Source organism: Colletes latitarsis, chromosome 2 (assembly GCF_051014445.1).
Source record: "Colletes latitarsis isolate SP2378_abdomen chromosome 2, iyColLati1, whole genome shotgun sequence".
In the NCBI taxonomy this organism is placed as follows: Eukaryota; Metazoa; Arthropoda; class Insecta; order Hymenoptera; family Colletidae; genus Colletes; species Colletes latitarsis.
In genome coordinates, this window is record NC_135135.1 from 16,089,370 (window position 1) to 16,103,170 (window position 13,801).

At 40.3% G+C, this 13,801-nt stretch overlaps 1 long non-coding RNA gene across 4 annotated transcripts in view; it reads left to right on the forward strand.

Annotated features, from left to right (window-relative positions):
* Window positions 1-13,801, forward strand: part of LOC143347441 (uncharacterized) — a 118,242-nt gene that overhangs the window by 73,929 nt on the left and 30,512 nt on the right. The window contains exon 4 of one of the 4 annotated variants that reach the window (XR_013080602.1): window positions 8,234-8,354. The exons of the other annotated variants lie outside the window; for them this stretch is intronic. This is a non-coding gene — a long non-coding RNA (uncharacterized LOC143347441). Of the gene's footprint in view, window positions 1-8,233; window positions 8,355-13,801 lie in introns of those variants that run through there. 4 annotated transcript variants of the gene reach the window in all.

The following is a 13,801-nucleotide window of genomic DNA, read 5'->3' on the forward strand; positions in this document are numbered from 1 at the left end:
AAGACTCCAACGGGAAAAGAACTCGATAAGCTTTTCGATCGTCTGCTTTTGGTTGGCTCCGATGCGTGCGTTCGAATTATCCAAAGCGGAGGAATTTTTTATAGGCCCCTAGATATAATCCTTTTAAGCATGTACGGGGGAAGAATTAGATGAGTTCTTCGATTTTTTTGTTTGTGGCAATTCAGATGGAGTATTCCAAATATCTAGAGGGGTAGAATTCTTGATAGATTCTTAGATATAATTTTTTTAAGCATGGACAGAGGAAGAATTAGATAAGTTCTTCGATTCTTTGCTTTGTGGTAACTCAGATGAAGTATTTCGATTGTTCAGAGAGGAAGGATTCTTGATAGATTCTGAAAGAAAGATGTCCACGAATAGGGATGAATTGCCCCCATTTCGTAATTTGACTCAACAATGAAGGCCTTTACGGTTCCCGTACGAGCGTGTAGGTGAATTTGCAGATACCTGAAAAGCAACGGCTAAATAATTACAAGCTAATAGGGGCTGGGGCGTGTCGCGCGAGTCCGTTTTCGCTTTTGTGCCGTTACGAAGAAAATAGGCCATTGTCATTTTTGTTGGTAACGCAAGAACATAGCTGTGGCGGGGAAAAGAGAGCCGACGATGAGAATAAAGGTAACAGCTTGTATAAATTTGAGAGTGTGCACCGGTCTGTATACAGACGGTGTGGCCATTTTCAGCGAAAGCAGCCTTTCTTTGAAACGATCCTCATAAGCTCGCCATAAAATAACTCCATTTTCACGATGCCATTGCGATGCTTAACACCTGGAGTGGAAGTCACGGCATAAGCGGCACAGCGTACCTTGAAAAATACACAGGAGACGCTTCGTTTATGGAAATGTGTTTGGCTTATCTCATACGCGCTAAACAAACTAAAAGTTCCGGTGTTCCGCCTTTTTCGCTTGCCAAGGAATCCCGGGAAACGGACCTTTATAACCGCGAACCAAAAATAACAGTTACTCCGAAAATTTGGAGGAAAAAATGTCGTTATCATACACTCCATTATTATTTAAAGATAGTAATCGTAAAATATAAATTGGATAGAAAACTCTTCCATCAAAGTGAAGACCTTGCAGCAAAGGGGATGCAACTCCATTTTGTTTGCAAATAAATTCTTTGAAACGATTGTTTTTAAATTACTACATATTTGAAATACCCGGTAAAGTGATTAAAGAACCTACTTAAACGCTGGATCGTTCGGATTTAGAGTAAAAACCGAGAAATCGAAAGTCCCGATGAAACATTTGAAAGTATGACAACCGTCGAATCGACGAATGACGGGATAAAAAGTAAGTTTCGGTAATTGATCTATGGAACTGGATAAAGTAGAAAGTTTCCAGGAAGACGTGCTTCAAACATAATTGTTCACAGCTGCTAATAATTAATGACCCTGAGGCCGATTAGATAAAATTGAAACGAATATCATAAATATACGGAGTTATTCCTGTACCGCAAGCACGATGTGCCTTATCGACTTTCTACTCGTAATTCAAGCGAATAGAGCGTATAAATTTCAACGAATAATCAACAATGAAAGGAATTCTGAAAGGCGTGTTAAAGTAACTTGGAAATACTCATTACGTGCCGTGAATTTTTTGTTTACCCCAAAGATTTATACTATCGATCGCAGAAAGTGTTTTATGCCATGACGGAACGGTACTTAATATCTTTCTGCTTTATTCGACGATCAGACGTATATTCGTTCCTGTAAATCTTGCTTATTGATTGGATAAATCCAGGTATCCATTCAAGGTGTCCTATTTTAAACGATTCGAGCGAATATCGGGGCGATCGTGAACGATATCAATAAATGTTTCGGACGAAAGTATTTTCATTCTCGACGGACGCGTTTGGGATACTTGTAAATCGTCGCCATTTTTTAAATGCTCTTCCATTTTTAGGATACGGTAGTTTATACTTTTTTGACGACTTGTCTCAGTTTTTTAAATTAATCTGTCATAAACGCGAACAACACGGATGGTTTGAATCCGGCGTACGAATTGACACTAGAAAGCGGACATTCGTTATTTACAAGCGATGTGTCTGCGAGCAGCGAAGATATTTAGATGTTAGTGGTGGAATTAATGTGTCCCTGTGTATTGTACAAGGATAACCGAGCACGAAGGATGTAATGTTTCTGATTTGGCATAGGTACACACATACATCGATCAATGAAACAAACCAGCACCGAGAAATTGAATCTCAACGACGATTAGTCGGAGAAATAGCAATTGATCGTACGTCGGTCGAACCAGTTCTATTTCATTTATAAAGCTAAGATAAATGGACGAGGTACGCCTGATCGATTAATACGAAACCTGTTTTACATAGATAGATATCGACTACTAAAAGAATGAATTACTTAAAAGAGTACATTGTTAATTATTTACAACAATTCAATGCGTTGTGTGATTCTCCACGTTCTCGTATTTGTACGCAACTGTTCGTTATCGCTATCGTTATCGATACCATTACAATTATTACTACTAATACTGGCATTATTACTTAGAAGCGGACCACATGTGTTAAATGCGGTACAATAATAATCTTGATTGCCTTCGGTCAGCAGCTCACGCCACTTTGCAAGGCTACGTGCAATTACACACGAGTAAGGCTATTATTTGCGAGCAACAACGTTTTACAGGATTTTACAAATTAGTGTTTTACCAGTAACGATCTATTCTCTAGCATCTATCAACTTATATATTTGAGAGAGCGGAGAAAATATTTCGACACCTATATCGCTCTGAACAAATTGGGTAATTCTAATTCCACGTCTCCATCCCCCTCAACTTCCGGTTCGAAAGTTACACGATCAAACACTACGTTAGAACTACATTGCAAATATCTGAGCAATGATCGAGTTACCAAAAACGTCCTAACCCGAGCAAATCTCAAAAAATAACGTCGGAGAGGTGAAACGGCGGTTCGCCTCAATTACAAAATAAAAGTAAATGGTAAACGTAAACCCTTCGATTAGCGTCCGTGGCTTTTAACGCTGACGATCGTCGGAAATTCCCGGACGCCGCGAGTACGTATTACAACCGAGGGCATAGTAATTGCCGGCGTATTACCGTGCAAAGCCGCGAATTTATACTCGAAACTGAAGGAGCAGACGTCGTCGTTTTGTATTGTGCAAAAGGCTCTCTCGCACAGTTTTCTCGCGGGGCGTTATAACTCAGCAAGGAGTACGCGGTAACTGCGCGTAACGAGCGGACGGGGCGAGTAAACGATACGCGAAAGAAATTTAACAACGCCGGTGAAACCTCGGCGTATGCTCGCGCCCGAAGACGCATAAATTATATCGACGTTGCAACGGTCGGGTGGCAGCGTATGTAAAACAAAGTCGTTATGTCAAAAAGGCATCCCGATCTGGCAGAATCCCGAACGCCCGGCACTGACAATCCCCCGGCGCGTAGAACCGGGCAAAGTGGCAAGGTGTGGCGGCGGGACAGAGAGGGGGGGACTCGGTAGGCACGCCGCGAATAAATAAAGCTATCTCGACTCGCGTTTATCATTCGCTATCCGAGCGGTCCTCGTAAATCTGCCCGCCATCCAGCCAGCCAGCCTTCCTACCAGCCCGCCTGCCTGCCCTCAGTCGATAAGAGTCAGCTAGGCGGCAATATGTTGCATCTCACCCCTGCTCCGCGCTTCATAGCACGAGTACAATTATGCTACAACCGCTTTTAACCTCTCCGCACCACCACGGTCGCGCCGGCTGTCTTCTTCGCGCTCCCGGTTAGCCGAGCTTTACCCAAGGTTACCGCCTTTCCTTCGCGATAAATATTCCCGCCGTCAGACGTTTTACGGACATTCGATGGGCTCGATGCAGATAACTGTTCCCGTGCCCGACGTTACGACTTATGCTCCTTTGCCGCCGGTACGTTTTAATTCCATACTCCCCCGTCGGATTTGCTCGGGTTTCGCCTGCTTTCACGCGGTTCTAATCGCTTCGACCGTGACTATTCGACACCTCGGAAGCAAAAAGTTGCACCTGTTTGGTGTCTTAACGTGATATTTTATCGTACTCGGTCGGGAAAACTCATTTCGTTCGCGTTTGTTGCAGTTTGCCAATGTTTGAAGCCTCGAAAAAGAGACCACAAGATATTAACCCACTGTTATGTTTGCAACTAACCGCCTTTATTATCGATACGTTTCAATTCCATATTCCGGGGTGAATTTGCGTGGGTTTGACATGGTTTGACGCGCATCCAATCGCTTCCATCGACTTCTTATCGAACCCTACACAAAAAGTTGCACCTGTTTGGTGTCTTAACACGGTATTATAGCGTAGCCGGTCGGAAAAACTCATTTCGTTCGCGTTTGTTGCAGTTTGTCAATGTTTAAAGCCTTGAAAAAGAGACCACAAGATATTAACCAACTGTTATGTTTGCAACTAATCGCCTTTGTTATCGATGCGTCTCAATTCCATATTCTGGGGCAAATTTACTCGGGTTTGACGTGGTTTCACGCGCCTCTAATTGCTTCCATCGACTTCTTATCACAAAAAGTTGCACCTGTTCGGTTCTTAACACGGCATTAGAGCGTAGCCAGTCGGAAAAACTCATTTTGATCGTGTTTATTGCAGCGTGTCAATGTTTGAAGCCTCAAAAAAGGGACCACAAAATATTAACCAACTGTTCCCATATCTGACATTAGGACTTATGTGCCTTTGTTGTCGATCTCAATTCCATAATCCAGGGCGGATTTGCTCGAGTTTGACACCGTCTCTAATCTTTGATTCTTTGCACTTTCTTAATGTTTGAACCTCAGAAAATGCGTCTACAAAACCTCTTGATAGAATTCGTGAACCAGACTGTATACTTCCCAAACAGAATGCCTGTTGATTTAATTGAAATTAATAATAATCGAAGCCAATATCTACGGTAGTTTCGGATAGAACAGCTAGCAATTTGGACCACCCTGCTGTATCAGTAATTGAGTTTACAATCAACGGGCGAGGAATGTTGATTCGAAACATTGTTGCTCAACGCGAAGGTTAAAACAATTTCTACGTAGGGCTGCACAGTCGGAGATAATGAATGCGATGCATGCGATGTGAATAACCATGCGAACATTGCATCACGTCAAAACAAATAAAGCTGTTGCACAAGCCTGCGAACACGTTAGTCACTGTGGGAACACCGATTATTATCTCTTCTTCGTCACCTAAGGAACATTTTTCTTCGCAGCATCATTGTATTCGACGCTTATTGTTCGGTTAAATGTATGGGACACGTTTCCTGGAAGATTCCACCACCACGAAACAAATGTCAGACGTAAGTGGAAAAATGATTAAGAACAGTGACACAAAGAGATCTGCATATTCTGTAATGGTACCGTTGGTTTACGCAAAGTTGGGTATTCGAGATTTTTATTCCTTTACGTGGTGAGTCCTGTCGCGTATCATTTTATAATTCGCGTTAATCGAGACCCCTGGCTGCGTCCAAAAGCAATTTTAGAGTGCAGCCGTGAGGCATAAAGCTGTTGCAAAGGAACCGTGGGGCTAAAGCGTAAAAGCTGTTAGAAAAAGAGACGGACGAGCGTAGTCTACGGAGAGCCAAAGGTTTAAACTTTAAAGGGGCAACCGTGCAACGTGATTCACTCGACAAACTATCGATGTGTCGTTCCCGACGTTCTCCTCGTCGTCTTCTTCGTCGCCGCCATCAAGAAGAAGCGGCACCGGGGCGAAAGGGAGAGCAGGGAAACGTCCGACGATAAAACGAAGAGGACAGAAACGAACCAGCGTGACAAACCTTTCAGCGTCTATTTTTGTTAGTTCCGCTGATCGTCCGTGTATCCCGCCCCGTCCTCCCTTCGCTTTTACCCCCACCGAAAACTGTTACGATTGGATATATACGATCCCCGTAAATTCTTTTTACAACACCGGTTAAATCAGCGCAAGATGAAAGGCAAGACACAGCGTGTAGGATTGGTTGGTATTAATGCGGACAGCGCATTAGACACATCTTCGTGAGATATCTAAGACACACAGTGAGGAGGAGGAGGTGGAGGTAAAAGATGGAAAGAGAAAAAGATAGAAAGGGAACTCGGATGTAAGAGTGAGAAAAAAAAAAAAAGAGAAAGAGAGAGACACCCGGAGTCTCTTTGATCCGCTTAGGCTCTGGCTACGCCATCAAAGTAATCCGACAGTAGATTACTTTCAATACATACGTATGCTCGCTTGTCCAGCAGCCAACTCGCGTTAAAATCCTACCGTGTGGGTGTATCCGTTTGTAGTCGGTCGTATCTACTTGTATGCAGGGCTAACCGCCATATCTACCGTCGATTTATGCGGTCACCGTTGCGATATCTCGCTCAAAGCGAGTCCTCGGCCATCCTGGTTTCAGGTCGACGTATGAAAATAGCGGCCAGCATGGAGAAAACTTTGTATACTTACGATTCACGATTCCGCTGACTTTATGCACCGGTCAAAGAGCAGTTTTATTTTACCCCATTCGGCGAGCTTATATTCATTTTGATCGCGAAACAAAAGACTATAGTCGAGTTTAACTCGTGTGTCTCATATTGCGACAGCTGACACGTGGTATTGTCCTGTCACACAGGGTATTTGCAAAAACTGGAAAAAATATGTAATATATAACCATTCGACCGTTCAAATTTCGGAATTAATAGGAAATAACGCCATAAGCGTTTGCTTTCCCTTTTGCGTCATTCTTCGATTATCGTATCTCGATTAAAACAACGTTCCACTGATTGGCCTCCACTACTTGCAAAATCCTTTGAAATCCACTGCGAGTCCATGACTCAGCTCCGTCGAAAAAAAGAACAAGAAATACTAATCTCGTTCGTGTTACCCTTTAAGTTGCAATTCACGATCTTACGTAATTCTCCGGCTATTATACAGTCATAGAAAATAAAATCATCGATATATATATAATCCATAAATGTAATACACTTGCAAGAAATGAGAATCCATTTTAATTTCCTCGATACAAATTTAATATAATTTTCTTTTGTCTAAGTTTTATTTAAAAATCTACGCGTGAAAGCAGATGTTTCAAATACCCCTCCAGTTCTCATTCAACGCTAACACAGTACTTCGGAGCATAAATCATTTATTGTGTGATACCTGGAGTCTATCGACTACTTAAATAACACAAGAGTCGACTGGAAAGGAAAATATTTAGTCGAGATACGCGGCGTGTATTTATCCAAAATGAAACTTGGTGCAAACGTAAAGATAAATGAAAGTACGGAACATGCCTTGTTTATGCCAAGTCCAGGTGCACTAACAATAAATTTGCACGCATTATAATATTTCACGCGAGACTGCAGCTGCTTGAAGCGAGAGTGAAAGCAAACACTTCGCTACGTATACACCTCTATAAATTTAAATACCATTTTCATATTTTCTTGATGCTTTGCTTGCGCGCTATCTCGCACAAAATAATACCAGAAGCATTATTTTATTCCTTTCTTTTGACTTCGCTTTTTAGTTTTCCGTTCCTGTTCCCGTCTCTATATCTTAATTCGCTTTGACCATATCCCATCTATATCCGAGTTATAGTAAATTCTATTCTAGTTTCTCATGCACAACGGCTCTCCGTTCGTTCCATCGAATCACGTGCTCACAAATGTCCATTAATTGAGTTCACTACTGACGTACTCCATTTGTCATGCTCGGACACTTTCCTAATTATTTGTGACAAACGATGAATCCAATAATATATCAACACCGATGGACGAACCTAACTTCACCGCGATTTCCTTGTCCACCAAATGTATTAGTTACATCCTCGAGTATTCTGTTATCGAATTTATGCCTCGAAAATAAGTTTCCAGAAATTATGCGACGTTTTAATCATCGTGTTTCCACGGCACAAAATGCCAGCGTAATTTTATAGATTTTCGTAATATCAATCTCCGTGAATAAATTCGCGAGTACCACTTATCGTCGAAGGATGCAATTGCCAAGAATGTAAAATCAGAAAAGTTATATTTAAGAGGGTACCTAATATGTCGGAATAACATACGTAAGATATCCACGACTCTCGGAATATCTAGCAGCTGCACGTGGAACTTAAATTGATCGTTAATCGAGTTAATAACGGACGGCTAAATAGATTTTAGAAAAAACGAGACTTACGATCCGACAGGTATATTCGTTGCAATTCTTAAGAATAATAGCGAAAAGAAGGGACCCGGCAAATCTCGAAGACAGTGACAGTGGCGCTAATTGACGGGTTGTCAGTTGCAGCTGGGAACGTGAAAGTCCCCGCCGGAACCGCTGTCGCCTTCGGATTTTCTGTCTTTCACCTCGACACCTATAATTAATCTGCGGCTTGTTACGACAACCGCAAGAACTATTGACGTCGAATGATTAACGCTGAAACGCAATAATGAATCACGCGAAGGTGTCCCCTAAAAAATTATAACGCCTAAGTGCTTGTAATTTAAACGAAAAGAATCGAAACCACGTGGAAAAAGGACAGTGGTTAGAAATTGACCAAATTCGAATGGCTAAAATAAATGTATCTTTAACTGTACGATTATCAAATATCAGAGTTGAAACTGAATTTGGAAAAGTTTCCTTTATTTATTTCCATCTTACGCCATTCATAAATTCATATTATGAGCGTAAATATTTAAATACATGACATCAAACGTCCTATTTCCTGTTTAATTTTACTTACTCGACGATCTATATTAATTTATTCTTTGAAAAATCCATGAACAAAAATTGTCTCGACGTTAAATATCGTTGATTAAAATATCTATATATATATTCCAAGAAGCATTAAATAATTTAATAACGATGCTATTCGTTCGATCACAATTTTTGCTGAAGAACTACACGTAAAAGTACATCTTTTCGAATGTTGTCGATAGACCGCGGATAAAATATCTGAAAAAGAATTGCAAATTGTTTGCTTGTTAATTAATTTTGGTCGATAAGGTGAAAATTTGCCATAAATGTCACGGTTTCGTGAAACAGAATGTAATAAAATAGGTGATAACACGGTTGTGTCAGAATTTGCGTCATTATCGACTCCAAAATTTATGCGTTAATAAAATTGCGACGCGAGAGAAGGGCTATCGAAATTCATAAAGTTATAATAATAAACTTAAAAAGCTGCTTCAATTTTACAACACGTATCTCGGTTATCGCGATAAACATGCGAATTGTGCAAAAAAATTCATAGCGGTATAACACTCAGCTTCATTAGTTTCCATTCGATTAAAACGGCGGCCGAAAGGAATGTACTTGCTGTTCCGCGCATATAGTAGTTACACGGACGCGCACACGCTCGTGCACGCACCATAGAAGGCGGGCAGAGCTCGTTACCATTCATAACGTTATCTCAAATTATAAAGTATCTCGCATTTCATATCTTCGGCTCTTTCTCGTATCTCCTTAACGACTGCCCGACAGGCTTAATCGACCGTTAATCGAACGAGCAACAGGCAAGTAACCTTAGTGAAAACGAGAGTTACAACCTGACAGATATACGTTACTATGTTATGTGTATTTCTAGGATATTAGAAAGGTACATACACCTATACACGCGTAAGAATTGACGTTAGCGGCAGATCCGTAAAATATCTTGGACAGCTCTTGATAGCTTTGCGATGAGGGTGAAACACACGTTCGTACGATCGTTTCGAACGATAGTGTCCATACTGCCTCGGGTGCACACAAGACGCCTAATGTTCGTCGAGCGAAAGAATCAACTTAGGGGACCTCCCACCAATCCTGGGGAGGCTCCACCCTTTCCTGTCTTTGGCCAACCAGTTTCGATGCTCGCGGATGCGTTCCGTTTCGACGCTTACGACGCTAGAACTACCTTGACCTAAAAATTTTGAGCAAATATGACCTTGAGGACAAATTTTTTGGGTATCATAATATTCGTCTCTTCGCATTAAACAAAATTGGTTCTATTGAGATTGAGAGTTCTATTGACAATTTGAGGGGTATTTGAAAATACATAAAAGCAGACTTTCGATTATTCTTCTCGACTCAAATAACAAGCTGTTATTTTCTATAAAGCCCATAAAATCAAACTACTTAAATCCGTAATACGAGTATGAGGGAACATAAATTTTAATCGAAAACAATTACAAGCCGAAACGTCGGAGGAAATCCTTTCCGGAATTATCATCCCCGGTAGAAAAGAAAGGAGTCGCGTCGCGGCGCGAAGAAACCAGACGAAACGGGACGGTGGACGCGGACACGAGTGGAAGAGAAAAGGAGGAGACTATAGGATAGGTGGAAGTTCGATTCAGGGCGAAAGGGAAGGATTAATGGCGCAGGCGGGACACACCGCGGCCATAAATCGCCACACGGCCAGGAATTACCGGCTCGCAACTTGCGAAATATGACGGTCTCATAAATCCGAGTCCACTAGCCCGCGCGCCTCCATCGACTACGTCGACTAGTCCCACTTCCAGTCTCGCTCGTGTGTCGCGGTCTCGCTCTTGCCCCTAACTCACGGCCTAACTTCGTCCTTCTCCATCTCGTGACGGCGAGAGAATACACCGTTGCACTCTGTGTATACGTTTCAGCTCGGCGTGCAACAGCCATTTATAACTTGCGCGCCTGGAAAAGCGAGGTCCATAACCTAATACGTTCGTTCCTCTCGCCAAGGGGAGGCGAGAAAGGAGTTAAACAAAGAACGGGACACGACGATTTAGAGGACGAGGATAGATGGATGGAGACACCGGTGTGTCGTAACGATGTGCCACCTCGAGCAATCAATTCACTTACCACTTACCGTGCTTAGATTCATGCGCCTCGCCACGATTTCGGCTTCGCGTTTCACTATTTCACCGGCTCTTCCGTAATTCGACGATAAGAACAATCTATGTTGCGACTCGCGATTACGCCGAACGTCGACCGATCAACGTTCGTCCTTGGAATACGGGTGGCCCGCGGGTACTCGGGGTTTCGGGTTCGAGTCGGGTGCCTTTCACGGGTTCGCGACCCGACTCCCGCCGAACCCGAGTCACGGGTATCCCCACCCCAACCGAGGAACCGTCACGTACCACTGGGAGATGTATCGAAACTTCAGTTAGTTCTGACAGTCATTTTTTGACTGTCGACTTTTCTGGTCTAAGAAAACTGTTTGGACCCGTGAAATCAATTGAACAGAAACAGTTATTCTCCCTAGAAAAGTTCATTTCAAATTAAATGTTGAGATTGAAACCTAGAATCATTCGTGGGAGTTCTAGTTGTTCACAACATTTGCAAGCGGATAGTGTAAACTTATTTATTCCTTGTACAACGTTAGATATCATCTTGTAAAAGTTGTGACGATACTTAATGCTTTGAAACGCGATCTCGATTATCTCAAGACCAGTATTAATGAAAATACTTAAGTCCGAGTTAATCGAAGTTATTTGGAGGTTGAATTTCTGGTAGAGTATACGAAACAGTAATCCTCTTAAAAATGTTTCGGACTTCGTGACTCGTATTATATAAAATACTGACGTTAACGGTGGGTGAAATATTGCGTTTGGAAACAATGTTAGATGGAATATTTGCAAAGTGGTTGAACGAGAAAGGACTGCAGCGGTACTGGAATTAATTTCTTGATTACGTAATATACAGCCACATGAAACATGTTATGCATATGAAAGAGCAGCTTAAACGGAGTACAATAGTTGAGGCACTTTCCAACCGTGATAATGCTTTCGCTTGAATTATTCTGTAATTTTCACGAAATTGTCTCTGAACATGATTTGTAGAGTTATTAAGATTTAGAGAGATTAGTGGAGTACCTATGCTGGAAATACCATTAAGGCCAAGAATCCAGATTAAATGCTACCGTGAATTTAATATTTTTATTACCGTTCGAGCACAACAAAAGTTCTTAAAACGAGCTTTAGAAAACGAAAAAATACATATATACCTTAATCCTATCATTCGAATATATTACTTTTCAGCTGGTCGCAAATTTCCTCTATAAGATAACGAACCGTCGGACAAATACACGTTAAACTTTCGTGAAAAGATAATATAATCGCCAGTTATTTATACCTCGGTCAATATTCAAATTTTAGAGTATTTCCGATAGCAAAAAATAACGTTCGATGTTGCTCCATTTAATCGTTAAAAAACAATCACTAATCCAAATTGAAAATTTTTTGTATTTCTCCAATAATGATATTAATATCTTTATAGTAGTGTTATTAGAGGTTTTCTCGATGAAAATAAGTTCGAACACGACCATATTTTTAGTTATGTATAAATGATAATTTAGTATATATTCGAATAAATACAGGTAGCTACGTATTATTTCTAGGAATATCTGGTGATTATAATAAGCTTCTCAGACAGCTAATTGAGCTAGGATTGAGGTTCGATCCTCCGTTCATCATAACTGACGCTTTCGATGCCTTATTACGAAGAAATGATAAGAAACATCTGGAAGTGACAGTTTCAAACTGTTTGAAAAATCGATGAAACAGAAATATCAGGAACGAACAATTATTATCTCTTGACGTGATGAGTATGACAAATATGATTGTATTATCAACAGACGTGTTTAAATTAATGATCAGGGATAAATCATCGAAGCAAAAAATTGTAATAAATCGGACGAACATGTGGTAATTATTAAGTATAAAGAAACGTATATTTGTGTCGTTTGATGAGATATTTAGAATATTGAAAATCTAGAATAATGAAATTAAAATATAAAATAGAAGTCATTGATCTACTCGATAAGTATTCATTGATAAATCGAAGGTTTGATATTTTTAAAAATGACATATAATCGATAAATTATTACTAAGTTTTCGCTAGAAATATGCGACGGTATTAGCGGAATATTTATCGGTCACGAGAAAAGAATTTTTTCGACAAAAATATTGCCTACATCTTTTTATCTTGTATAGTTTTACGGTCGGAGATCCCGAAAGATTTATTATCGGAATAAGCTAAGCCTTCATAACGATCAATCAATCACGACCAGTCTAATCGTCGCTTCTGACACCCGGATAACACAAGAATAATCAATTACAGTCGATGTTATCGTTCGACGTCTTTTGTAGCTTGAAATTGTCACCGAAAATAACACCTCGTTATTCAAAATGAAAAACGGAAACTTACTTCTTGCTTCGATGCCAGATAACCAGTTAATTTCCCTCAAAAATCGTACTGCGACAATCACTCTTATCAACACTACCACATTTTACATTTTTGGAGTTTTAAAATCAATTATTTCGGTGTATAATTAACTTTCGATATTTATAATTAAAAGTAAGCATAGTTATGTAATAGATATTAAAGATTTCCACTATGTTTGTGAAACAATCTTTGTTGATATGAGCTAATGCATTTTTGATGCATCAGTTCTTTAAATTCCTTACCGAAAATCTAATTTCTGGCCAGAAATGTCTGCCCGAAATTTCTTGATATCTTTAAAACGTCATAACTCTTGAACGGATTGACGGATTTTAATGTTTAAAAAAGCAAACTACGCGTATTTTGATGGAGAATATGTACAAATCGTAAAAATATTCGAAAAGTTGGTCCTTGACCCCGCAAAATAAGAAAAACCTCATAAAAATGGTCCAATTTTCAAACAGCCATAACTCCTACAATTGTAAATATATTTCAATGAAACTTTTTTCTGAAGTAGAGCTCATGAGTACCTACAAAAAAGTATTAGACAACTTTTCTGTAGGGCGTCAAACAAAATTACTAAAAATGAAAAAGGAATTTTTAAGAAAAATCGATAGGGGGTAGGTGCCTAAATTTTTCGGCGAAAAACAATTTTTTCAAATCGTTCTAAAAAAATTATTTTCGGTTGCGGGG